General features: G+C 43.8%; 1 protein-coding gene across 4 annotated transcripts in view; it reads left to right on the top strand.

Annotated features, from left to right (window-relative positions):
* The window catches only part of adgrl2a (adhesion G protein-coupled receptor L2a), a 958,846-nt gene that overhangs the window by 208,268 nt on the left and 724,786 nt on the right, over nucleotides 1-25,792 (top strand). For all 4 annotated transcript variants that reach the window (XM_072273294.1, XM_072273297.1, XM_072273295.1 and 1 more), the window contains one exon: nucleotides 7,771-7,944. The gene's annotated coding sequence lies outside the window, so the exon portion shown is untranslated. The remainder of the gene's footprint in view (nucleotides 1-7,770; nucleotides 7,945-25,792) is intronic.

The raw sequence follows: 25,792 nt of genomic DNA, 5'->3' as shown, positions 1-25,792 counted from the left end.
CACAGTATCACAACGGTTAGCATCAGGCTTTTCAGCAGGAGGTTCCCAACCGTCTTTATGCCATAGACACCTCCCACATCAGGAATCCCTGCTTTACAGGGTCCTTGCAAACAGCCACTCCTAGTGCCTAACAGTATAGGACCGTAGGAACAATCGGCCAGTGGAAATGGTGGGTGCAGGTTTGATTTCAACACTTAAGAGAAATTTGGATGTACATGGATTGGAGGGGTGTGGTGGGCTATCGTGTGGGTGTGGGTCGATGGAGCTAGACAGAATAATAGTTTGCCATGGTCTAGATGGGCCAAAGGGCCTGTTTCTGTACTGTAGTGCTGTATAATTCTATGACTCTATTTAATATTGGAATTCTGAGCTTGGGGAACAATTGGCTGTTTGGAGTGAGTATCTGTTCTGTCAGTAATTGTTTCGTCAGTGTGATCTGTAGGTACGCCCTCAGTGACATAGAAGTCCAGGCCTCCAAAGGAAATTGCATTGGCCCCACGTGATACCTCGTCTTACTTCAGCCCTGCACACAGATATTTTCTATGTTGTCTGGGAAGGAGCGATATAGAAGTCCCTTGACTTCCATAAAACTAATGCTAGTGTTTGCCTTCTATCAATCTGGTGACCACTGGCAGACAACGAGCCCACTGAGGCCAATCAGTAAGTTCACACAATGATTGCAGCTCCTCTGTCACTGGGCACAGCGTGATCTGGTCGGTTTGGATGGTGGCCTGAGGTGTTACTTCGGTGGGGGTAGAGGGCTGGGTTTTAGATGGTGGAATCCAGTATTCTGCTGGGTAAGGAGTCCCTGTGGAATGTGCGGGTTTCCTCCGGGTCCTCTGGTTTCCTCCCACAGTCCAAAGACATACTGGGAAGGTTGGTTATTGTTCGGGTTAGAGGTTGCTGGACAGTATGGCTGGAAGGGCTGGAGGAGCCTATTCCACTCTGTATCTCTAAATTTAATAAATACGACAGTCTGCATGATCCGGAAGCCTAGCAAATAGTGTGACACATCCCTCTTTACGTCAGCGGCACAGGAGTAGAAACTGCATGTAGTTTCAAACTCATGGGAGTGCAGATCTCGCACAAAGGGGCAAGTAGCTTCATGAAGATCCCACCAACCCTGCTCATGGACTGTTTGTCCCACTTCCATCGGGGAGGTGGGGTTGGGGGGAGACGATGTAGCACCCACACCAGGACCAGCAGATTCAAAAGTAGTTACTTTCCCCATGCCGTAAGGCTGATCAATACCTCCACCCACTAACCCCACCCACCACACCCCCAACCACCACTACTTTATCATTTTCTATCAGTCATCTTATGTACGGTCACTTCTGGGCCTAGAGTGACTTTATGAACTTGCAAATAAATTCCTCCTTATCTCAGTTCTGAAGGTAGTGTCCTTGGATGCTAGACTCTTGTCCCAATGGAAACAAGTTACCTGCAGTAGATGCGAATGCAGAGTCAGAATCAGGTTCACATTCATCACTGACTTAGATGTCTGAACTTTGTTTTGTTTTGTTGCAGCCGTACAGTGCAAAGTCATAAAATTACAATAAGTCACAAATATAAGTACTGAGTGTAATTAAAAAGCGAAAATGAGAGGCTGTCCATGGGTTCTTGGACCATTCAGAAATCTGACAGTGGAGGAGAAGAGGCTGTTCCTGAATTGTTGGGTTTTCGGGTTCCTGTCCCTCCTCCCAGATGGTAGTTACAAGAAGAGGACATAGCCTGGATGATGGGTGTCCTCAGTGATCGATACCTCCTTGTTGAGTTGTTAACTTTTAAAGATATCCTTGAACATTGGGGAGGGTTGTGCCCACGGTGGACCTGCCTGAACCTACAACCATCGGCAGCCTCTTGAGATCCTGTGCATTAGAGCTTCCGTACGAGGTGATGAGGTGACCAGTCAGATTGCACTCCACCGCTGACCCGTAAAAGCACAAAAAGTGTGTGTTATACATCTTTTTGTATGTATCTTATTTGAAGTCACAGTCAGAGCATCTCTTGAAGAGCAGGTTGGCCTTCAGGGGCCGTGTGGCTGACACCTTCTAAGTCATATGTTTCTGTGCAATAATTAATTTTCCACCATTGAACTAAGTATAAGGTTCAGTAGGAACTGAACACTGCAAGTCAGCACAGTAGCGCAGCAGTTTGGGCAATGTTTGTTCTTTTACAGTGCCAGCAATCAGCAATCAGGGTTCGATTCCCACTGCTCTTTGTTAGAATTTTGTATGTTCTCCCTGTGACCACAGGGGTTGCCTCCTACGTTCTAAACGTGTATGGGCTAGTAAGTTATGGGAATGCTGTGTTGGCACTGGAAACTTGGTGACACTTGTGGGCCGCCCCTAGCACAATACACGGACTGCGTTGGCCGTTGACGCAAATGGTGCATCTCAGTGGTATGGTTCGATGTTTCAGTGCACGTGTGAGAAATAAAACTAATCTTTAATCTTTAATTTGAACATCTTCTAGTAATAGTATATGTGAAACAGAATCTTCTCTTCCTTTTTGGATCAGCCATGATGAAATGGCAGAGCAGACTCGATGGGCCAAATGGCCTGATTCTGCTCCTATATCTTAAGGTCATCACCATAATGGGGCCTAGGACACCAACAGCAGCTTGCCAGATCCTCTGTCCCGGGCCAAAAGAAGGTTGATCGGCCCTGTGGCTTCTGTTTTCACCGCATGACTTTATACACCTTCTAGGCGAAGGTTTTCCTCATGCAGGGATGAGGTCTTTGGAGCTTCTGTTAGAATTTCTGTAGCTGTGCTTCTTTTTACGGGATGTTGCTGTTAGCCCCTGTGTCCAAAGCTCCTCCTTTCGCAGCCGGGCGGGACGGTCCACGGCGAAGTTGTGAAACAAAAAGCAAAGTCTTTATTCTGTCACCAGTGCACGTTCATCTCTTACAGCAGTAGACAAAGTTCTTCCCAGCTGTTATTTTGGTGGAGTGATGTGATGCTACTAGGAAAGTGCTTGTAAGTGTCAGTTACAAAGTGCCCAGCATTAAACAACCGGCTGTAGGAGACTTGAGATGATCAGAACATGTTGGACCTGATGAGATACTGCTAAGTATATAGATTTCTTCTCCGTCTGCCTCGGTGGAGTTAGGACTTCTGAGAACACACTCCCGCAGGCGTGGAGCCCTCCCATATCTTATCAAAAGGGCCACATTCCTAGTTGCGTCCGAGTCACTCTGTGCATAAGTTATTCGATCTTGTGCTGCTTCAAACCTACATATGATCCAGCAGTGGGAATTACTAACTGAACAGTCTGACCACCTCTGACAGAACAGAGATTCAAGACTGAAGATTATTTAATATCATTTCCAGTACATGAATGTAAAGGAGAATGAAATAATTATTGTTACTCCAGATCTGATGCAGCACAAAAAAACACCCACAATGAGATTTTTTAAAAAACACAATAATGAAAAGAAATACAATAAATATAAATATATAAGATAGCTCATATGCATAGAATGATTGTCTGTCCATGAAGTGACGTTATGCACAGGAGTCGTAGAGTCACAGAACATGGAAACAGGTTGTAGTCCTGAACTAACGTCCATCTAATCCATGCCGGGCTATTATTTTGCCAAGTCCCTTTGACCTGCACCTGGATCTTAACTGTCCATACCCCACCCTTCCATGTACCCATCCAAATTACTCCTAACTGTGGCAATTGAGCCTGCCTGCGCCACCTCCAGCAGAAGCTCATTCCACACTCTCATCACCCTCTGAGCAAAGACGTGCTCCTCAGGTTCTCCTGAAGTACTTCACCTTTCACACTTGCCTGTGAACTGTGGTTCTAACCTCAGCCGACCTCAGCAGAAGAGGCTCGGTGTCCGTGATGTGTGGAACTGCGTCTACACCTCTCTGCAGTCTTCTGTGGGATCTAGTAGAACATTGGTCGTACCAAGCCATCATGCATCCGGATAATAAAATTAAGATTTTCTGCAGATGGTGGAAATCCAGAACAACACACACAAAATGCTGGAGGAATTCAGCAGGTCAGGCAGCATCTATGGAGGGGATTAAACAATGTCCCGATGAAGGATCTCAGCCGGAAACGTCGACCGTGTTGACTCTTCATTCATTTCCATAGATGTTGCCTGACCTGCTGTTCCTCCAGCATTTTCTGAGTGTTGTTATGAACTTAATAATATTATGGGAGTTCATTTATTTGCCGGGGTGTCCATAACCTGTAACCTGGGCATTCTGTAGATCTAATTTCTATACTGAGTGGTTGCATCACAGTGGAGAGTGTCAGCAACTTTAAGTTCCTCATTGTTATCATTTCAGAGGACCTGTCTTGGGCCCAGTATTAAGTACCATTAAGAAGAAAGCACAGCATTCAGAATGTCATCTAAAACTTTGACAAACTTCTGTAGATGTGTGGTGAAGAGTATATTGACTGGTTCTGCCACAGCCTGGTATAGAAATACCAATGCCCTTGAATGGAAAAGCATACAAGAAGTAGTGGATATAGCCCAGTCCATCACAGGAAAAGCCCTCCACACTATTGAGCTCATCTAGATGAGGGAAAACTTCTTCACACAGAGAGTGGTGAATCTGTGGAATTCTCTGCCACAGGAAACAGTTGAGGCCAGTTCATTGGCAATATTTAAGAGGGAGTTAGATATGGCCCTTGTGGCTAAAGGGATCGGGGGTATGGAGAGAAGGCTGGTACAGGGCTCTGAGTTGGATGATCAGCCATGATCATACTGAATGGTGGTGCAGGCTCGAAGGGCCGAATGGCCTACTCCTGCACCTATTTTCTATGTTTCTATGTTTCTAAGCGCTGTTGCACGAAAGCCACATCCATCATCAAAGACCTCCCACCATCCAGGCCATGCTCTCTTCGCACTGCTACCATCAGGAAGGAAATACAGGAGCCTCAGGACCCACACCACCAGGTTCAGAAACAGTTATTACCCCTCAATCACCAGGCTCCTGAACCAGAAGGGATATTGAACTTCACTCAACTTCACTCACAGCAGTGCTGAGCTGTTCTCACAAACTTTGGACGTACTTTTAAGAACTCTTTAACTCATGCTCTCAGTATTTATTGATTATTTATTTATTATTATGATGATGTTTTATTTTTCTTCCCGTATTTGCACAGTTTGTTGACTTTTGCACATTTGTTGTTGAGTGTGGTTTTTCATTGATTCTGTTCTGTTTCTTAGTATTTCCTGTAAATGCCCACAACAAAATGAACCTCAGGGTTGTACAGTAGTGTGTAAAAGTTTTAGGGAGATATATATTTCGCCAGAGCACCTAAAACTTTTGCATAGGACTGTATTTGTCAACATGGAGCAGAGAGTGAGTTTGTAAATCTGTTGGGGGCAAAGGATGTTGGGAATGGTGAGGGCGGAACGTCGTGGGGCAGGTGTGGGGCAGATGGCACAGAAGGAGTGCCAGGGGCAGTGGGTGGTGCATTCACAGAGACACCCAGACACCCAGACCTGGGGCACCAGGTAAGGTCATTTGATTCCACTGTTTATTCTGCTCCATAGATGCCTGACTTCCTCCAGCACTTTGTCTGTGTTACGAGGGTATTGCTTAAAATGGAGAGCATCAGACATAAGGGAGAGGATGGAAAATCTTAGGTTGTTTTCTGTAGAGCAGGAATTCTCAGCCTTTTTTATGCCAGGACCCCTACCGTTAACCGAAGGGACCATGAGCCTCAGGCTGGGAAGCCCTGCTTTAGAGTATCAAAGGCTGAGAGGAGAGCTGATGAGAGTCCCTCCAGCATTTTGTGTGTGTAATTCTACAGAGCATACAGTTTAGGTGAAGGGGGAGGTTTTAAAGGGGATGTACAGGACACATTTTTTGACACAGACAGTGGTCCATGCCTCAAATGGGCTGCTAGGGAGCATGGTGGAGGCAAAGATGATAGTGGCTTTTAGGAGACTTCGAGTTTGACACATGAATACTCAGGAAATATGAGGATATGGATCCTGTTCAGGCATAAGGAATATAGTTTAATTTAGCATCAATGCCAGTACTGATATGTTGGGCCGAAAGGCCTGTCTTGTGCTGTACTATTATTTGTTTATTTAGGGACATAACGTGGAACCGTCCCTTCCGGCTCAATTAGCTGTTCCACCCAGTAATCCACCTATTTAACTCTAGCCTAATCTCAGGACTATTTACAATGACCAATTAACCTATTAACCGGTACATCTTCGGACTGCGGGAGGAAACCGGAGCACCCGGGAGAAACTCACGTATTCCATGGGGAGAATGTATGAATTTGCTTACAGAGGATGGCAGGACTGGACACCGATCAGGGGAATGCCCCGGGCGGTAACGCGTCGTGCTAACCACTCTGCTACCATGGTGACCACAATGTTCTCATCCCTTCGTGAGCAATGCTCTGATTAAAATGAAGCATCTCAAATTCTTAAAGGAGACACGTCCCTCCCAATTAGAAATGAAAAGCTGAGGAAGGAGAGATGTTTACAGTTATGTATTTGTCATTTGTCATGATGAACTCATTCTGTCGGGGTCAAGGCAATCCCCTCTCGTTTATTGTTCTGTCACAGTCCATTTCGTACGAGGGAATTGAAGAAAAGGCCCGTGGATTATGATGTGAGGACTCTAAATGCTAAGACTCTCAAACCGGTGAAGTAAAAGTTTAACAAAAATCATTCATCACAAACGCTATTAGTATTTTCCAACCAAGGAACTTACTTATTTGAGCCCATCTCCCCTTCTTTATCATAGGCAGCTGACAGCAGCTCACCAGAGTCCTTTGACCTGGGCCAGTGTCTCAAGTTGTCCCCAGGCACGGCCCACCTTCAGAGATCCTTCCTCTCTCAGGGATGAGGCCTTTGGTGTTGCTGTAGCTCTGGGCCGCTCGCCCAACAACTCCCCTTCTTTTGCAGCTATGCTTGGGACCATCCATAGCAGAGTTCCACCAAGGAAGATGATGTGTAAATTTCCCAGAGACAATACGATGAATAGGAGACTCCGGGATCAACGTAAAGGGTAAACCTGCTCCGACCGGGTCTGCGAACATTAACCTATGCCCCTTGCGAACCACCCCCACACAAAAAAAAGTAAGACATCTCACTGAGACTGTGGGAAATAACTCCTGGAATTATGCAGTCTACGCTTCTTTTAATTGTTTTTAAATCTAGGAACTGACATCTTAAGCCCTGGATTGTCAGCTCCTGAGAGGAGTGAGACAATGCTTAAAGCAACAGTCCCTGCAGAATTCACCGTGTTATCATTGATTTGGGACCGACGTGCTGTAGAGAGCCAAGGCAGGGAAAGAAACTGCAGCAATTTTCACTGCCATTGTAATCATTTGCAAAGAAGTGGTTCAGCACTGCTGGGAATATGTTAAAAATGTTTTTATTCTGCATGTCCCTGCCTCCCTCCTCTCTGTCTCTAAGAGAACGAAATGATCTGTTTGAAGGGAACAATTCCCATGACTTCATTTGCAAAGCGCTGAGCTTCCTTCTGGTTCCTTTTATGCTGAGGAAAAATGGCAGTAATCATTAATAACATTTCCTGTCAGCGACAAAGAAACCCTCATTGTTCTGATGTCTTGCCAGTTTAATCGTGTGCATTCACCTAGATGTTAACTATTTTGAGACAGTTTCAATGCCGGGCTCTGATTTCCCACACCAGGTGCTATATAACTCTGAAAAGGCAGCAAATGGATCTTTCTTTTTGTTGTTGCTGTTATTGAGGAGGGAGCATATGAATATGTAGTGGTACTGATTGGCAATCTCTCGTCTTATTCCTTAAAAGGGGTCTCTGCGAAGCTGAATCCATGAATTCACCGGCCTTCCTTGTCTGGACTGTCACCTTAGTTACACGCGTCAGCAGAGGAAGGTGTTGACCTGCGTAGATTGGAGCAACAGTTGAGCCTGGAATCAAGAGTCTGGAAGATGGACGCAGCGAGACTTTGTGTGGCTCTGTGTGGTACGTTTCAAAGTTACAATCAGTTCTACCTCTTATGATGCTTAACAGATATCAATCTTAATACGTGCATGCTTGGTGAGGGCTGGCTGTCATTACCGTTGAATAAACATGTGCACAAGAGGTCATATCAGGCCAACTCAGCCATTTTGGAATGGCAGAGTAGGACTTGCTCACAAAATATTTTGTTTGTTATCTGCAAGTAGTTTTTTATTGATCCTCTGCTGCCTTGCGGCTGTGCCCACTCATGGGGAAGGCTTCAGGAGTAAATCCCGAGGACAAATCCAGAAGGTGGTCTTATGTTGAGTTCGATACTGACTGACAACTCCTGCAATGCCACCGGTGCCAAACCGTATCGGTCTCTGCCGTTCCCGTGAAGAGGTGGAGCCTGCTGCGTGGGCAACAAATTGCTCTCCATGTTGTACTGCCCTTGCTTGCTTACTGGCTTGTGTATCCCGTGGAGAGCTAGGACACAACACCCATGGTCAACCGCAACCAAAGGAGGGCTTTCATTGATTTTATTGTATTTCTTTGCTCTACTGTGAATGCCTGCAAGAAAACAAATCTCAGGGTGTATATGATGACATATATGTAGTTTGATAGTAAATTTACTTTGAACTTTGAAATGCTGGATGAACTCAGTAAGTCAGGCAGCATCTATGGAGAGGAATAAGCAGTCAAGGTTTCAGGCCAAGACCATTCATCAGGGTTAGGATCTGGCTGTGTGGCCATTAAAGCCTGCTCTATCACATAGAAAATTCCTGGCTGGTCCACCTTTGTCCTCCTCTCCTCTTCCCTGCTTGCTCTCTATAGTCCTTGGGTCCAGAATTCTTTCTCTGCTTTGAGTGTGTTCAATGATAGAGCTCTCAAAGTTGTTTGAGGCAGAGAATTCCACACGACAGCAGGTTCTGGACCCTAGAGCAACATGTAATCGTTTGGAGGAACTCAGCAGGCCAAGCAGCAATGGTGGGCAGAAAGGAACTGTCGATGCTTCTGGTCAAAGCCATGTGTCCATTTCCAGGTGGTCAGGTAATGAAAATTAGTCATCACAGGATGCTGCCTAGATTAGAGAGATGAGGAGAAGCTGAGCGAGCTTGGGCTTTTCTGTTTGGTGCGAAGGAGGATGAGAGGTGACTTGATGGAGGTGTACAAGATAATAACTTGCATAGTTCACATGCACAGACAGAGACTTTTTTTGCACTGCAGAATTGGCTAATATGAAGGGGCATAATTTGAAGGTGATTGAAGGAAAGTATAGGGGTTGGTATAGGTAATCAGAGGTGGGTTCTTCACTCAGAGAGTGGTAAGTACATGAAACTCACTGCAAGGTGGATGCGGTTACTGTGGGGACATCTAAGAGACTTAGGCAGATGCATTGGACAATGGGAACATGAAGGGAGGAGGTTAGATTGACTTTAGAGTTGGTTAAAAGTTTGGCACAGCATTGTGGGCTGAAGGGCCTGTACTGTGCTGGAGTGTTTTATGTCCTATGTTGCACGAATACCCTTGTTTTTTGCCCTTGAGACGTGGTAGTGAGCAGCCATCTTGACACACTGCAGTCCTCCTGGTAAAGGCATCCCACAATCACATTGGGGAGGGAGTTCCTGGATTTAGGTAGGACCATAAGAAGCCTCCAAAAGAAATTGCTTTGGCCGCACGTGGTACCTCGGTCTTACTTCAGCCCTGCACACTTGATATTTCCTATGTTGTCAGGAAGGAGAGATATGGAAGTCCCTGGACTTCCATAAATCTAATGCTAGTGTTTGCCTTCTATCAATCTGGTGACCACTGGCAGACAACGAGCCCACTGAGGCTGATCAGTAAGTTCACACAATGGTTGCAGCTCCTCTGTCACTGGGCACGGCGTGATCCCCTGCAGTTTTGCTCACGTCAGTTTGGATGACGGCCTGAGGTGTCAGTTTTGGGGCGTTAGGCCATGGAATTGAGTGTCCTGCTAGTAACACGGGCAGTTAGTGGGTTATCTAAGGCTCTCTGTAAACCAATTGTTCCTTATTCAGGAGTGTCTATTTTCTATGGCTACCCTTGTTATGGCACTCTACCTTTCTCTCTTTATTTTATTTAAAATTAGAGCGTGGAACAGGCCTTTACGATCCACTGAGCTGCTGCACCCAGCAGCCCATCGATTTAACCCAAGACTAATCACAGGACAATTTACCATGATCAATTAACTTACTAACTTTGGACTGTGGGAGGAAACCAGAGCACCTGGAGGAAACCCATACGCACACTTGAAGGAATGTATGAAACTTGCTTACAGGCGGCATTGGAATTGAATTCGGAAACCTGCACCTAGAGCTGTAACTGCATCGCGCTGACCATCACACTGATGTCGCACCCCATTTCCGATCATTCTTTCATTTCATAATCCCATAAGAATAGGAGCAGAGTAGGCCATTCAGCCCACCGATCTGCTCTGCTGTTCAATTATGGCCAACTGTTTTTCAACCCCATTCTCCTGCTGTCATGGTCCAGTCCATGAAGTCTGTATTCCAGTTCACGGTCCGGTCCGTGACTCAGACCCCAGAACTAGGTGAGACATGACGAGGCTTGGGTTCTTCGAGGCAAGGCAAGGCAAGGCTTCAGGCGAGGCAGCAGAAGGAAGGGGAAGGGAAGGGATTCAGACAGGGGGTAAGGACAGGATGTGAGACTCCTGGACAGGACAAGGGAATCCCAACACAGGACGAGGGAACCCCAGCACTGGGCTGGGCAAAGTACTCCTGGGCTGGGCGAGACACATGGACAAGACGAGAACACAAAGCCATGGCAGTAGAGTCCATGGACCGGACCGTGAACCGGAATGCGGACTTCACGGACTGGTCCGTGACAGTACCCCACCGTCATGTCCTTGCCTGGTTCTGGGGTCTGAGCCCGAGGCAAGACCCAGGTTCTGGGTCTTTGTCCAGTCTCTGGCTCAGAGTCCCAAGCTCCTAGTTCATAGTTGCTTGTCTGGGTTCCCGGTCTAGTCCATGTCCTAGCCCAAGTCTGCGTTCTTGTCCCTGCTCCTTGTCTGTATCCTATCACATCCCTACTCTAGTCAAGTCCTGTTCCTAGTACTTCAGTATCTGTGTCTTCCACTTAGGTCCATTCACCAGTGCCCCCTTTGTGACACCTGCCTTGTCCCTGTAAACTTTAAATGTCTTTACCATTGAAGAACCTACCAATCTCTGTATTAAATTCAGCCTCCATAGTTGTTTGTGGAGTTGACCTCCACAGATTCACCACGCTCTCTCTGAAGAAATTCCTTCTCCTCTCTGTTCTTAAAGAACATCCCTTCATTCTGAAAGGGAGGGGGTGTTCTCTTGTCCGAGACACTTCTACTAATGGAAGAATCCTTTTCACGTAAACTCCATCGAGGCCTTTCAGTATCCAGTAGGTTTCAATGCAAACCACACCCCCCCCCACCCATTCCTGCTGAACTCTGTCAAGTAGTGCCTCTTTGGCCCATGATGTTATGTTCACCTTTTAATTTAGTCCAAGATTAACCCTTCGTTCTCCTTTGATCCAAAGAGAAAGCCTCTAGCTTCCTCAACCTATCCTTGTACAATATGCTCTCTAATCCAGGCAGCATCCTGGTAAATCTCCTCTACATCCTCTCTAAAGCTTTCACATCCTACCTACAAGGGGGAAACATTCCATAAGTTCCACATGGTCACAGGGAGAACGTACAAATCCCGTACAGACAGTGGTGGAATTGAACCCGGGCCACTAGCGCTGAAATAGCATTGCACTAAATGCTACGCTATCATGCTGTAAAATAATAGAAAGTAAATTTGGTAATGGATGTTTCGAGGAAATTGGAGAGGAGATGATCATGGTGAGACTATACAAATTCCGTCCAGGTAGCAGCGGAATTGAACCCAAGTCACCAGTACTGTAACAGCATTACGTTAACTGATATTCTACCGCACAGTGCAGAACTCCGTGCAGACAGCAACAGAATTGAATATAGGTCGCCGGCGCTGTAACGGTGTACGCTAAACACTACGCCACCATGCCTTAAGGTAATAGAAAGACATTTGGTAATGTCTTTGTAATGTATGCGGAAAGAAACCGAACACCCATGTGATCATAGGGAGAATGTACAAACACCTTACAGAGGGTGGCGGGGATTGAACCTGAGTTACTGGCACAGTAATAACGTTACACTATGGACTCACGTTCAAAGACTCAACAACTCAGGTTATGGACATTTATTTATTTATTTGTTTATTGTTTTTGGTGTGTTGTTTTTAATTTTTTCTCAGCTCCGGCTGATAACATCTGAGGTACGGGCATAGCCAAGCAAGCTCATTTCTCAATTGCTAGGAACTTTCAGACTATTCTAGTGGTATTCAGTATTGTGGCTTTCTGGAGATTTACATAGATATTGATGTTCATTCCTAATTGATTAATGCTATTGTATAGTGACTTTGGGATGATACCAGTTGTAGATATTACTATTGGGACACTGTATATCCTGCTCATGTTCCAAAGTCTTTCAATTTCCTCTGGTGTTTTTTGCTTACTGATTTCTGTTTGTTATGTGTGTTTGGAATAGCTCTATCTATAAGTTGTTCTTGCTTGTTTATCCTGTAATATTATACCCGGATGGTTATTATGGATTTTCCTATCTGTAATATAATTTGTGGGACTCTGACTCTAAAACTGTTTATAGCAAGGTATGAAACCTTTTATGAGTTTATATTTTAAAGCAAGATTTTGGTGAATGATGTTTGCCTCTTGATTGTGCCTGTGCAAGTAATCAGATTGTGTTAAACCACTCATTATTACTTTTGTTTTTTTCCCAGCTCAAGCTGGTAAAACCTGAGGTACGGGCATATCCAAGCACACTCATTTCTCAATCGCTAAGAACTTTTGGATTATTCTAGTGTTGTTTAGAAACATAGAAAACCTACAGCACAATACAGGCCCTTCAGCCCACAAAGTTGTGCCGAACATGTCCCTACCTTAGCAATTACTAGGCTTACCCATAGCCCTCTATTTTTCTAAGCTCCATGTACCTATCCAAAAGTCCCTTAAAAGTCCCTATCATATCTGCCTCCAGCACCGTTGCCAGCAGCCCATTCCACGCACTCACCACTCTCTGCGTAAAAAACTTACCCCTGACATCTCCTCTGTACCTACTCCCCAGCATCTTAAGCCTGTGCCCTCTTGTGGCAACCATTTCAGCCCTGGGAAAAAGCCTCTGACTGTCCACACAATCAATGTCTCTCATCATTTTATACCTCTATCAGATCACCTCTCTTCTTTGTTGCTCCAAGGAGAAAAGGCCGAGTTCACTCAACCTATTCTCATAAGGCATGCTCCCCAATCCAGGCAACATCCTTGTAAATCTCCTCTCCACCCTTTCTATGGTTTCCACTGTGGAAAGTATATCTAGTGCTGTGACTTTCTGGAGTTGTAGATATTACTATTGGGACAATCTATACCCTGTTCATGTTCCATAGTTTTTCAATTTCCTCTTTTAATTCAGTGATTTTTACTTACTAATTTCTGAATATTATGTATGTTTGAAATGGCTCTATCTATTAACTAAGTTGTTCTTGCCTGCATATTCTGTAATATTATATCCTGACTTATTATGGATTGTCTTATCTGTAACAATGGATCAATCGTAGTATAATTTGTAGGATTCTGACTCTAAGGCTGAATCAGGCTTGTGTTTATAGTAAGGTATGGTGTCTTTAATGAGTTTGTATTTTAAAGCAAGAATCAAGTTTGCCACTTGATTGTGCCTGTGCAAGTAATCAGATTATGTTAAACTGCTCATTATTATTTTTATTTCTTTCCGTATTTGCACAATTTATTGTCTTTTGCACACTGGTTGCTTGTATTGTTGGACGTAGTCTTTCATTGATTCTATTGTTTTTCTGTGTACTTACCTTGAAAGCACACAAGAAAGTGAATTTCAGGTTAGTGTATGGTGACATATATGTACTTTGATAATAAATTTACTCTGAACTTTTTGAGCTGTGCCACCGTGTTACCCGTAACTCCTTACAGACAAGGGTGGGAATTGAAACTGGGTCACTGGCACAGTAACAGCATTACATAAACGCCACTGTGCCACCCCCAGAATCTCTGCAAAGATTCAGGAAGAATGATAGCGAATGTGAAATAATATTAAGCACATTTGATAATGAACAGAGCACAGTCACATAACCCCTCAAACAGTAAAAGCTCCTGTATTCTTGTCAAGTGAGTTGAGTCAAGTGATTTGAAATTAACTGTTAGAAGTTGATGAAGGCATGGTGACAAATGATAAAATCCCCAAGTATTGTGTAACGTCAGTGAGGTTTGTAGTTTTGATTTTAATTACATTTTAATATAATTTAAATCCTTTGATTTCCATTTTTTAATATTCTGATAATACATTATTTGTATTTAATTGACTGAATCTTTGAAATTGCCTTCAGTGAGCCAGATTTCAATGGGGCCAATTATATGAAGATATCATGGCACCTAATTAGATTTGAAGTGGGTTTCATGTTGGTCCTCTAACTTTGTTTACTCATTAAATTAACCTGTTTGCACTTGTTGCATTCTTCACTAGCTTTTTTTTACTCTCTTTCATTCTCTCCCCTTCTCCCAAGTTATAGTTTCCTTTTCTTTCCGAATGTTTTGAAGACGTTATTTCTTACGAGGAGGTTCTCAGATGTCTTCCTTTGCTCTGTCAAGGTTGCCATTTCCTGCTAAAAAAACACCGGCAATTTTCATCCTCGGTTACAGTACACACAAAACCCAGAGTCAGAGAGAAATGCAATGTAGAAACAGGCCCTTCGTCCCACCAAGTTCATGCTGACCACCATGCACCCATTAATCCCACATTCCAATGAACCCCTTCCTCCCTCACCTCTGCCACAGGTTCTAACACATTTCAGCACACCAGGCGTAATGTACAGTATTTAGTTAACATACCAGTGTACAAAGAGTGGGAGCAAACCAGAGCGTAAGACCCAAGTCCATAAAACCATATGTCAAAGGTGCAGAATTAAGCCATTCAGCCTATTCCATCATGGTGGATTTATTAACCCTCTCAACCCCACTCTCCTGCCTTCTCCCTGTAACCTCTGACACCCTTACTAATCAAGGACCTATCAGTATCCGCTTTAAATATCACCAGTGATAGCCTCCACAGCCATCTGTATCATTGAGTTCCACAGATCTGCCAGCCTCTCGCTAAAGAAATTCTTCCTCTTCTCTGTTCTGAAGGGACATCCTTGTAGTCTGAGGCTATGCCCTCTGATCTTAGACTCTCCAAGTGTAGGAAACATCTTCTCCACGTCCACTCCATCTAGGCCTTTCGATTTTTGAGGTTTCAGTGAGATCCCCCCCCCCCCCATTCTAAACTCCAGGGACACACAAGCCCTGACCATGAAGTAGGCCTCCCATGTTAACCCTTTCACTCCCAGAATCATTCTCGTGAACCTCCTCTAGACCAGCACATCCTTTTTTAGATAAGGGGCCCAAAATTTCTCACACTACTCCAGGCATGATCTGACCAATGCCTTATAAAGCCTCAACATTACACCTTTGCTTTTATATTCTTGTGCTTTAGAAATTAATGCTAACGTCACATTTGCCTTCCTTAGAACTGACTCAACTGGCAAGTTAACCTTCAGGCATTCCTGCACGAGGACTCACAAAACCCTTTAAACCTCTGATTTCTGAATTTTCTCCTCGTCTAGAAAGTAGTCTATGCCTTTATTCCTTCTACCAAAGTGCATGACCATACACTTCCCTATACTATATTCCACCTGAAACTTCTTTGCCAATTCTCTTAAGATGTCCAAGTCCTTTGCAGACTCAACACTACCTCTGTATCATCCACCAATCTGGCCACAGAGTTATCAATTCACCCATACAGATTACAGATTATTGACATACCACCTACAAATTGCTTCCAGGCAGTGAAGACTTTGGGTAGAATTGAAAGCCGGTCGGTGAACGCTTGCACTGCAAAGCATTGCACTAACTGCTACGCTAACATGCTGCCCCGTATTTCCAATATATGGAAATCCAACCTGGTTTACCACTTAGCATAACCCCCTGTCCCCAGTGGACATAAAGCATCGATCACCACAGCACATGGGCAGTTCAATGATCAAAGTAAATTTATTATTAAAGTAGGTATATGTCACCATAACCTCCAAGAGGACCACAAACTTGTCGGAGGGTTTGGAAGCTTGCGTGCCTCAATGACCTGGCAAGCTATGTTGGCTGGAGTCAGGGTCTTGTGCTTTGATTCTTGGTAGGGTTACCCATGCCAAACAGGTCAAAGCGTAGAAGCCAGACTAAAAGTGATCCACCAGTCCTCCAGATTCAGGGGTTCCGTTCAGAGATAACAACCCTGACTGGTAAAACAAAATTGTTACTGAAACAGAATGAAGAATCCTACATCTGTCAGGAGGACGATATTCCTGAGCTTCCACCCAGGACTTTCATGACTGACTATAAACCAAGTGGAAGCTACTGACATAGTGAAGGAAGACTTGAACACCGCTAACAATGGAAGACCTTCATTGCTGCCTAAATGTCAGTGTCAGTGAAGAAGAAATATGTCACTGTATACAACACTGGGATTCATTTTCTTGTGGGCAATCACAGTAAGTACAAGAAACACGATAGAATCAATGAAAGACCGTACCCCACAGTGTGAATAGCAGCCAATGTACAAAATAAAACTAGCAATCTGTGCAAATACAAAAAGAAAGAGTAATAATAATATAATAATAAATTAATAAACAACCCATTTGAAGATTCCTTGAAAGTGAGTCCAGTTGAGTGGGGCAAGTGAAGTTGAGTGAAGTTATCCCTTCTGGTCCAAGAGCCAGATTTACAAACTTGCTCTCCACCCCATGGCGACAAATACAATACTGTGCATTTCATCAGTACAAGGGAAAACAACAACAGGCTGGAGAGTATAGTGGTACAGTGCTAAAGTGCAGTGCAGGCAGATTGTGAAGTCGAGAGGCCATGTCCATTTATCCGTAGTTTTATTTTAAATTTAATTTCAAGATACAGCACCAGGTAACAGGCCCTTTCAGCCCGATGAGTGCACGCTGCCCAATTACACCCGAGTGACCAAGTAACCTGCAAACCCGTACGTCTTTGGAATGTGGAAGGAAACTGGAGCACCTGGAGGAAACCCACGCGGTCACTGGGAGAACGTACCAACTCCTTAGAGACAGTGGCGGGATCGGAACCACAGTCACTAGCATTGTAATAGTGCTATGTTAACCACTACAATACCGTGCCATCCCTGCTTATAACAGCAGAATTAAAATTGTCCTTTAGTCTGGTTTCCTTGAGAGTGATCAACATAGGAGGGGGTCTTGGATTATGTTGGCTGAATTCCCTGTGGGAATGATGGACAGAGACCATGGAGGGGAGGCTGGTTTCTATGAAGTGCAGAGCTGTGGCCACAGTTCTCTGCAGTTTACTGAGTTGTGTCCACAATTCTCTGCAGTTTACTGCAGTTGTGGGCAGAGCAGTCACCAAACTGTGATGCACCCAGAATGTCAAAGTTGTTCAGAGTCACCAAGTATGTGTCACATTTCTTTAAAAGGGAAGGGTAACTGCAAGCATAACATGATTATAGAAACTGATCTCTGTGGAATGCTCAAATGGTCAGGAGGTACCTAATAATGTGCTCACGGAGTGTATATTCATGGTCTTCTGCTGCTGTAGCCCATCCACTTCACGGTTCGATGCATTGTGTGTTCAGAGATGCTCTTCTGCACACCACTGTTGTAACATGTAGTTATTTGAGTTATTAGTGATCCATGACTTTAAAAAGCTTTGCAAACTCCTCTGTTCTTTTCTGCATGAAAATCCCAGGAGATCAGCGGGTTCTGAAATACTCAAACCATCCCATTTGGCACCTCTCTTGGATCACATTTCTTCCCCATTCTGATGTTTGGTCTGAACAACAACTGAACTTCTAGACCATGTCTACATGCTTTTATGCTTTGAGTTGCTGCCACATGATTTGTATTTACGAGCAGATGTACAGGTGAACCTAATGAAGTGAGCACTGAGTGTAGACCATAGAACAATGCTGCACAGTATGGGCCAAAGAGAAAAGCCCCAGCTTGCATAGTCTATGCTCTCTGTTCCAGGCATCATCCTGTTAAATCTCATCTACACCCTCTCTAAAGCTTCCACATCCTTACTATAATGAAGCAACCAGATCTAAACACAAGGTGGGTTAACTCCAGCTCTGCTTTTTCAGGAACCCCCTCCCACCTACACACAGAATCATCTGGCCACTCAGGCATGTTATATCAAGCAATTATCAAAAGAAACGTGTTTAGTCATCTGTGCCTGAGGTGGACAAGGACAGTGAATGGGAGCTGCTTCCTGAAGGTTAAATGTTTGTTTTGCAGCGTACCATGCGTGTGATTAATACAGCGAGAATGCTCAGGGGCTTTTGATCACAGGGAAACTGAATCCAGTTGGGATGCAGTTGACCCAAATTAGCATTGTCCCTGTCGTGGTCTGTCCTACCTAAAACAGCAAAAAGCAGGGGTTAGATGGGGATTTTAACTTAGATCAATGAGTGGCAGATAGTCAAACATCGGCAGCAAATATGAACATGTAGAGAGCATCTGCGCCTGAAGCAACTGCTGAGTTCATACCAAAGATCGTTTTTTTTCTTTCAGATTTAACAGGTTTTACACCCTTCATTGTAAAGTTCAGCATTCTTTTGAGGGGAGGTTTAAATTAGATAATGAGAAGCTTCATTAATTCATATGTTTTGAACTTGTCCGTGTCTTGAAAAATATTGGAAGGAAGTTTTTCAAACTTTTTCTTTACTTTTCAAAGTCAATTTTAAGCCTAATCCTCTGGCGGCCCTATTCGGTATTGTTGCAGGACAAGATATCAAGCTGAAGACATCTGATTTACATATTTTGGCCTTTAGCTGTCTTATAGCTAGGAGGGCGCTTTTGTTTAAATGGAAAGATGTTTCTCCTCCTACTCATGCTTAATGGTTATGTGACGTTATGTCATGCTTAGATTTAGAGAAGATTCGTTCATCAATTTCTGAATTTCGTCAAGACTTTCAAATGTCATGGGGACCCTTTCTGAACTATTTTCAAAACTTTCAAAACCCTCAATTTGTTGCTTAAATTTAGATGTTGGCTATTATTAATTTTTATTATCGGAGAAAGTATTTTGCCTTTTTTACTCCTTAATAAACAGCTTCGGTCTTGGTAGGGATTAGATTCTTTTTTTGTAATAAATTAGTATATTTCAATATAACTATTGACTGACCTACATGAATACGGAGTAATGAGATTGTTATTATGATTAGATACAAAGTAATTGGTAGTTTTTTTTCTTATCACTTTTGACCTTTTATATGTACTTTCTTGTACTCTGTATTCTTCTATGTAGAAACTAATAAAAATATTGAAAAAGATAATGGCATATCAACTGTTATCAAAGGCCTAACAAAGTGCATAAGTGCAGCGTGACGCTCTTTCAACTTGGAGAGCTAGAGTTCAAAGTTCAATTCTGGCGTCCTTTGTAAGGAGTTTGTACCTTCTTCCTCATAAACATGTGGGTTTCTTCCAAGTGTTCCGGTTTCCTCACGCATTCCATTAGTAGATTAATCAGTCATTGGTGATTAGGCTAGAGTTAAATAGGTGGGTTGCTTATCTAGTTGGACCAGTGGACTATAAATAAAAAAATAAGTTAAAAAAATCATGAGATGCATAGATAGTATGAATTATTCCCAGGGCTGTGCAATCAAAAAGTAGAGGGCAGAGATGTAAGTTGAGAGGGGAGTGATTTAAAACGGAGCTGAGAGGCAGCTTCCTTGGTGTGTACATGGAAAGAGCTGCCTGAGGAAATAGTTGAGGCAGGTAGAATAGCAACAGTTAAACATAGCTGGGAGGATCGTAGGGATCTCCCTACCATCTATCGGGGACGTTCATCACGAGAGCTTCGTGTGCAGGTATTACCAAGGATTCCACCCATCCATAACAGTATCCTCTTTGACTTTGTACCTTCAGGCAGGAGACTCCGATGCATAAAGACAAGAACAGTCTGGATGGGAAACAGCTTCTTCCCTCAGGCCGTTAGGCTTCTGAACTCCCTGCCACATTGCATTCAAAGTGTCACCGGATAATTTGTGCTGGACCCTACAATTTGTGTGCATTGCTTTGTTTATCTATGTATAATTCACTTGTAGATTTAATTCTTACTTTACTAAGTTATTGTGTGTTTATATATACTGCTGTGCTTTACACCCTGGTCCGGAGAAACATTATCTCGTTTGATTGTGTGTGTATATATATATATATATATATATATATATATATATATATATATATATGAGGATCTCAGCATTTTAGGCAACATCTATGGAGGGGAATAAATGTCCAATGTTTCAGGATGAAACCCTTTATCTGGACCATCCCAAAATGTCAACTATTTATTTCCCTCCATAGATGCTGCCTGATTTGCTGAGTTTCTCCAGCATTTTGTGAGTGTGTTGCTCAAGGTTCCCGGCATCTGCCGAATCTCTTGTGTTTATGATTTGTCGTTTCACGTACTGACCACTCTCTGCATAGAAAATGTTGCCCATCAGGTTCCTATTAAGTCTCTATCCTCTTGCTTTAAATCTTTGCCCTCTAATTTGTGATTCTCCAGCCCTGGGAAAAAGACAGTGGATTTACCCTTTTGATAGCCTTCCTGATTTTACACCTCTATATGAATACCTCACAGTCTCTCGAGAAAACGTCTGAGCCTATCCAATCTCTCCCTAAAACTTTGACCCTCAGGACCTGGCAATATCCTCATATACAGTGTATGTCCCATTGTTCCCTCTGAGCTGCACAGGCGCATGGCCGTGCAGTAACTGAAATGCTCCTGTGCACATAGCCTTTGTTGCTGCACAGCTGGAACTGAACATAATACTCAAGGTGTGGTCTCACCAACATTTTCTACAACTGCTCTTTAATTTTACAAATCCTAAATTCAACCTGTTTCACCCTATATTTGCTTCTCATAATTAGTCCTAAAGTCTTACAGCGCAGAAACAGGCCCTTCAGCCCATCAAACCCTATACTGCCCATTGTACCAATCCATACTAACCTGTTCACATGTATTAGGCCTGTTGTTTGTCTGTCAAGCCAGTTCTTCTCTCATTTTCCATTCTTCATTCTGGTAAGCTTCTCACCTCTTCTCTCTTCCCTCACCGTCACGACCTGCCCGTAACTTCCCTCTGGTTCCCATCTTCCTTCTCTTTCTTCCATGGTCCATTGTTCTCTCCTATCAGATTCTTCCTTCTGCCTATACCTCTTCCATCTATCACCCCTCCACAGCCCCAACCACCACTACTTTATCATTTCCTGTCAGTCACCTTATGTACAGACATTCCTGTGCCTAGCGTCACTTTATGGACATACAAACAACCTACGTATATAAGCTGTCTTAAGTATTTATATTTATTGTGCTTTTTTATTTTTATGTTCTTTATCTTATTGTATTTTTTGTGTTGTATCGGATCTGGTAATAATTACTTCATTCTCATTTACACTTGTGTACTGGAAATGACACCAAACAATCTTGAATCCCAACTTCTTACATCATCTTCTCTTCCACACTCACCACCCTTCCCCCTCACCAATCAGCTGCCAGCGTGTACTCCTTTCCTTCCCTGTCCTTCTGGCTAATGCCCCTTCCTTTCCAGTCCTGAAGAGGGATCTTGGGTTGAAACATCAATTGTTTGTTCCCCTCCGTAGATGCTGCCTGGCCTGCTGAGCTCCTTCAATGATGTTTGTGTGTTGAGAAAGTAGTTTCTGCAAAGGTCACCTTATTTTCCATGTATGTTGGGCTTCTTTCTGTACCTGGCCTTCATCCTACGTCTATATCGCTGGCCTTTCAAATACAGAGCAGAGACCATACTCCTCCATAGATGCTGCCTGACCTCCAACATTTTGTGTGTGATGCTCCAGATTTCCAGCATCTGCAGAATCTCTTGTGTCTGTGAGTTTTAATGCCTTGGCAATTGGAATAAATTGTCTATGGGAGGAATCCTCGCAAATATTCAGGCCATTTTCCACCTAGCATCCACATTTAGTCAGACCAAAGGAAGAACGAGTTTACGTTTTGTCACCCTGTTGTGATAATGCCTCTGTTCTGTGCGGTCTGACCCAATCAGAATCACGTTTAACATCATTGGCATATGTTGTGAAATTTGTTGTTTCGCGGCAGTATTACAAGGCAATACAAAGCAATTTTAAAAAACTAGAACTTGCAATGAGAAATATATAGTAAAAAATTAAATTAAATGAGTAGTGCAAAAAGAAAGCAAAAAATAGAGTGAGGCAGTGTGCATGGGTTCATTGTCCGTATAGAAATCTCATGGTAGAGGGGGAAGAAGCTCATTGTGAAACATTGCAATGGCTGAGAGTAATTGCCTTGCCAACAGGGTTGAACTGTATTTATGAGAGTCACATTAGTGTTTGTGACATTACTAAATTCTGCAGATTATATGTGATTTGTTTTACAAACAACTAACTATTTCTGCCAAGTAGTTCTAGCCGATTAGAACATGCATATTTAGCCCAGGGGCTGTTTCCAAATACTAATAATAAGCTCATTAACCTGTTAATCGAAGCGAAGCCGGTCGTAGCAAATTGATTATTTTCTGACTTGCCAACTGTATGGATTTATCTGAAAGTCTGTGGGTTTTCTAGAAAGCTCTGTACACTTAGAGGCCACCGGAAAGCTCAAGGTAAAAAGGCTTCTCAAGAACTTGCTTGGTTTTAGTTTTATTTATTTTAATTTGAGATAAAGCATGGAACAGGCTCTTCTGACACAATGAGCTGCATCGCCCAGCAATTCACCTATTTAACCCTATTTACAATGACCAACTAACCTACTCACTGGTATGTCTTTGGACTGTGGGAGAAACTGGATCACTCAGATGAAACACATGCGCTCATGGGAAGAACGTATCTTTTTTATGGTAACCGCTGGAATTGCATCTCAGTGTGGTATGGCAATTGCCCCGTATCAGACCGCAAAGCACTCCAGCATGTGGTGAAAACTGCCCAGCGGATTATCAGCTTCCAATTGCCCACCATTGAGAACATCTACTATAAACGCTGCCTGGGCAGGGTGAAAAGCATTATCAAAGATGCATCTCACCCTAACCATGGACTTTTTACTCTCCTCCCATCCGGTAGGCAGTACAGGAGCCTCCGCTCCCGCACCAGCAGGCACAGGAAGAGCTTCTTCCCTGAGGCTGTGACCCTGCTGAATCTCACATCACAGCGCTAAGCAATATTGCATCCATATTGTACTGTCTCAGTGCTTTTATATTTGTGTGCTGTAGCACTTTTTTATTCGCAGTTATTTTGTAAATAACACTTAGCTTTGCATTTCTGGTCAGATGCTAAATGCATTTCATTGGCTTTGTATGTGTACTCGGTACAATGACAATAAAGTTGAATCTAATCTAATTGAACTCTGAACTGTAATAATGTTGCGCTAACCACGATGCTAATGTTGAGTCTGCTGCGCCATTTCATCAAGGCCGATCTAGCACCCTAGTTGTTGCGGCGTAAAACTGATTGGTTAGACAAGGCTTTCTACACTTGTTCTTTGTGTGACCTCATGTATTCTTTGTGGAGGTTTTGTAAGCTCCCCATCATAAACAATGTGCAGCACAAGATTTTCACTAGGTATTGATACATGTGACAATTATAATCCAATTCCTATATATACAAGAAACCTGTGCAGATATGTTTTATTATATGTAAGACAGAGGACGATAGGCTCTTGATTAGTCAGGGCATGAATGGATACGGGGAGAAGGCAGGAGACTGGGGCTGAGGGGAGAAATAGATCGGCGGTGATGAAATGGCAGAGCAGACCCAATGGTCCAAATGGCCTAATACAGCTCCTATATCTTCTGGTCTTATTATCTTATGTAACATTATCACAGAGTTATAGAGTCATAGAACACTCATCATCATCATTATTCTGTGCTGTGTCATATGACGTGGGAGATCATGGTCTTTTCATGACCATGATTGATCTTGGCAAATTTTTTCAACAGAAGTGGTTTGCCATTTCCTTCTTTTGGGCAGGGGGTGGTGACCCCAGCCATGATCAACATTCTTCAGGGATTGTCTGCCTGGCATCAGTGGTCACATAACCAGGACTTGTGATACACAGCACCTGGTCCCATTGCTTCATGGGACCCTGATTGGGGTGGCGGTACGGTGGGGAGCTAAGCAGGTGCAACACCTTGCCCAAGGGAGACCTTCAGGCTATCAGAGAAAGGAGTGACTTACACCTCCTTTGGTAGAGACGTATTACCCCAATGCCACCCACATAGAGCCCTACAGCACAGAAACAGGCCCATTGGCCCATCCAGTCCGTGCCAGCCTGGGTTCTGCCTAGTCCCATCAAGGTACACCCAGACCACAGCCCCCCACACCCCTCCCATCCAGGTACCTATCCAAACTTCAATCATGCATTGCAATCAAACCTGCATGCACCACTTCCTGTAGCAGCTCATTTCACACTTCTGAAAGAAGTAGTTCCCCCTCATGTTACCCTGAAATATTACACCTTTCACCTTTAACTCATGACCTCTAGATCCAGTTCTAATCAGTTTTGATCAGATCGTAAATAAGTAGCTTGAGAGCTTTTGAGTGGGCAGGTGCTATTGTGCTGATGATAATTTGATAAATTAGTTTATTATTATCATGTATGCTGAGAAAACAGTGATAAACTTTGTTTTGCATACCATCCATGTAGATGAGGGTGGCAGAGTGGAGATACGTCTCTACCAGAGGAGGTGTAAGGTGCTCTTTCCCTTCTCTAGCCTGCAGGTCACCCTTGGGCAAGGCATAGCACCTGCTTAGCCCCCCAGACAGGGTCACGTGAAGCCATGGGATCAGGTGGTGGTTAGTCGAATGAGCAGCTGATGCATATCACAAGTCCTGGTTATGCGACCACTGAAGAGCATTGACAATGGCTAGGGTCACACACCTTGTAAAGACACTGCCCAGAAGAAGGCAATGGCAAACCACTTTGTAGAAAAAAACCACCAAGAACAATCATGGTCATGGAAAGCCCATGGCAACACACACGAAATGCTGGTCTACATTTCAGGCTGAGACCCTTCATCAAAGACGTACTGACTACTAGGTTAATTGGTCATTGTACATTGACCTGTCAATAGGCTAGGGCTAAATTGGAGGGTTAGAGGGCACACAGCTCGGTGGGCTGAAAGGACCTGTCCCACACTCCACCTCAAATTAATAAATACGTCTTTGACGATGGATGCCGTCATCTTGAGGCAGCAACTCCTGGAGAAACTACCGATAGTTTTGCGGGCTATACTCATGACTTATTAAGCTGAGTCTGCTACTCTCTGAGGCTTCATGGGTTCTGTCGTACCACACCATGATGCAACGTGTTCTCCCTCGATCATGTGGCTTTTCCCTGGACCTAATGTAAATGGGTGGCTGATGATCAACGTTGACTCAGTAGGTCAAAGGGCCTTTTTCCATGCTGTATGATTCAGACATCCCACCTCTCCCAGGAGTTCCGGGAGTCTCCCGCAAATTAATAGCGGCTCCCTGATGCCCGCAAATTATATACAATATCACGGAAATCGATTTTTTTGAGAGCGAGCAAGGGAGAGAGAGTGTGAGAGAGAGAGAGAGAGCGAGCAAGCAAGAGAGTGAGTGCGAGAGAGACTACAAGAGAGAGAGCGCGCCATGGCAGAGTGTTCCAAAAAATATATAAAACGTACGTCACCCCAGACTACACTAAATTGTACCCCTGCCTAATAGGG

This window comes from Mobula birostris, chromosome 12, assembly GCF_030028105.1.
Source record: "Mobula birostris isolate sMobBir1 chromosome 12, sMobBir1.hap1, whole genome shotgun sequence".
NCBI classification, from domain to species: domain Eukaryota; kingdom Metazoa; phylum Chordata; class Chondrichthyes; order Myliobatiformes; family Myliobatidae; genus Mobula; species Mobula birostris.
Note: the sequence above shows the minus strand (reverse complement) of the source record. Positions and strands in the feature narration are given on the sequence as shown.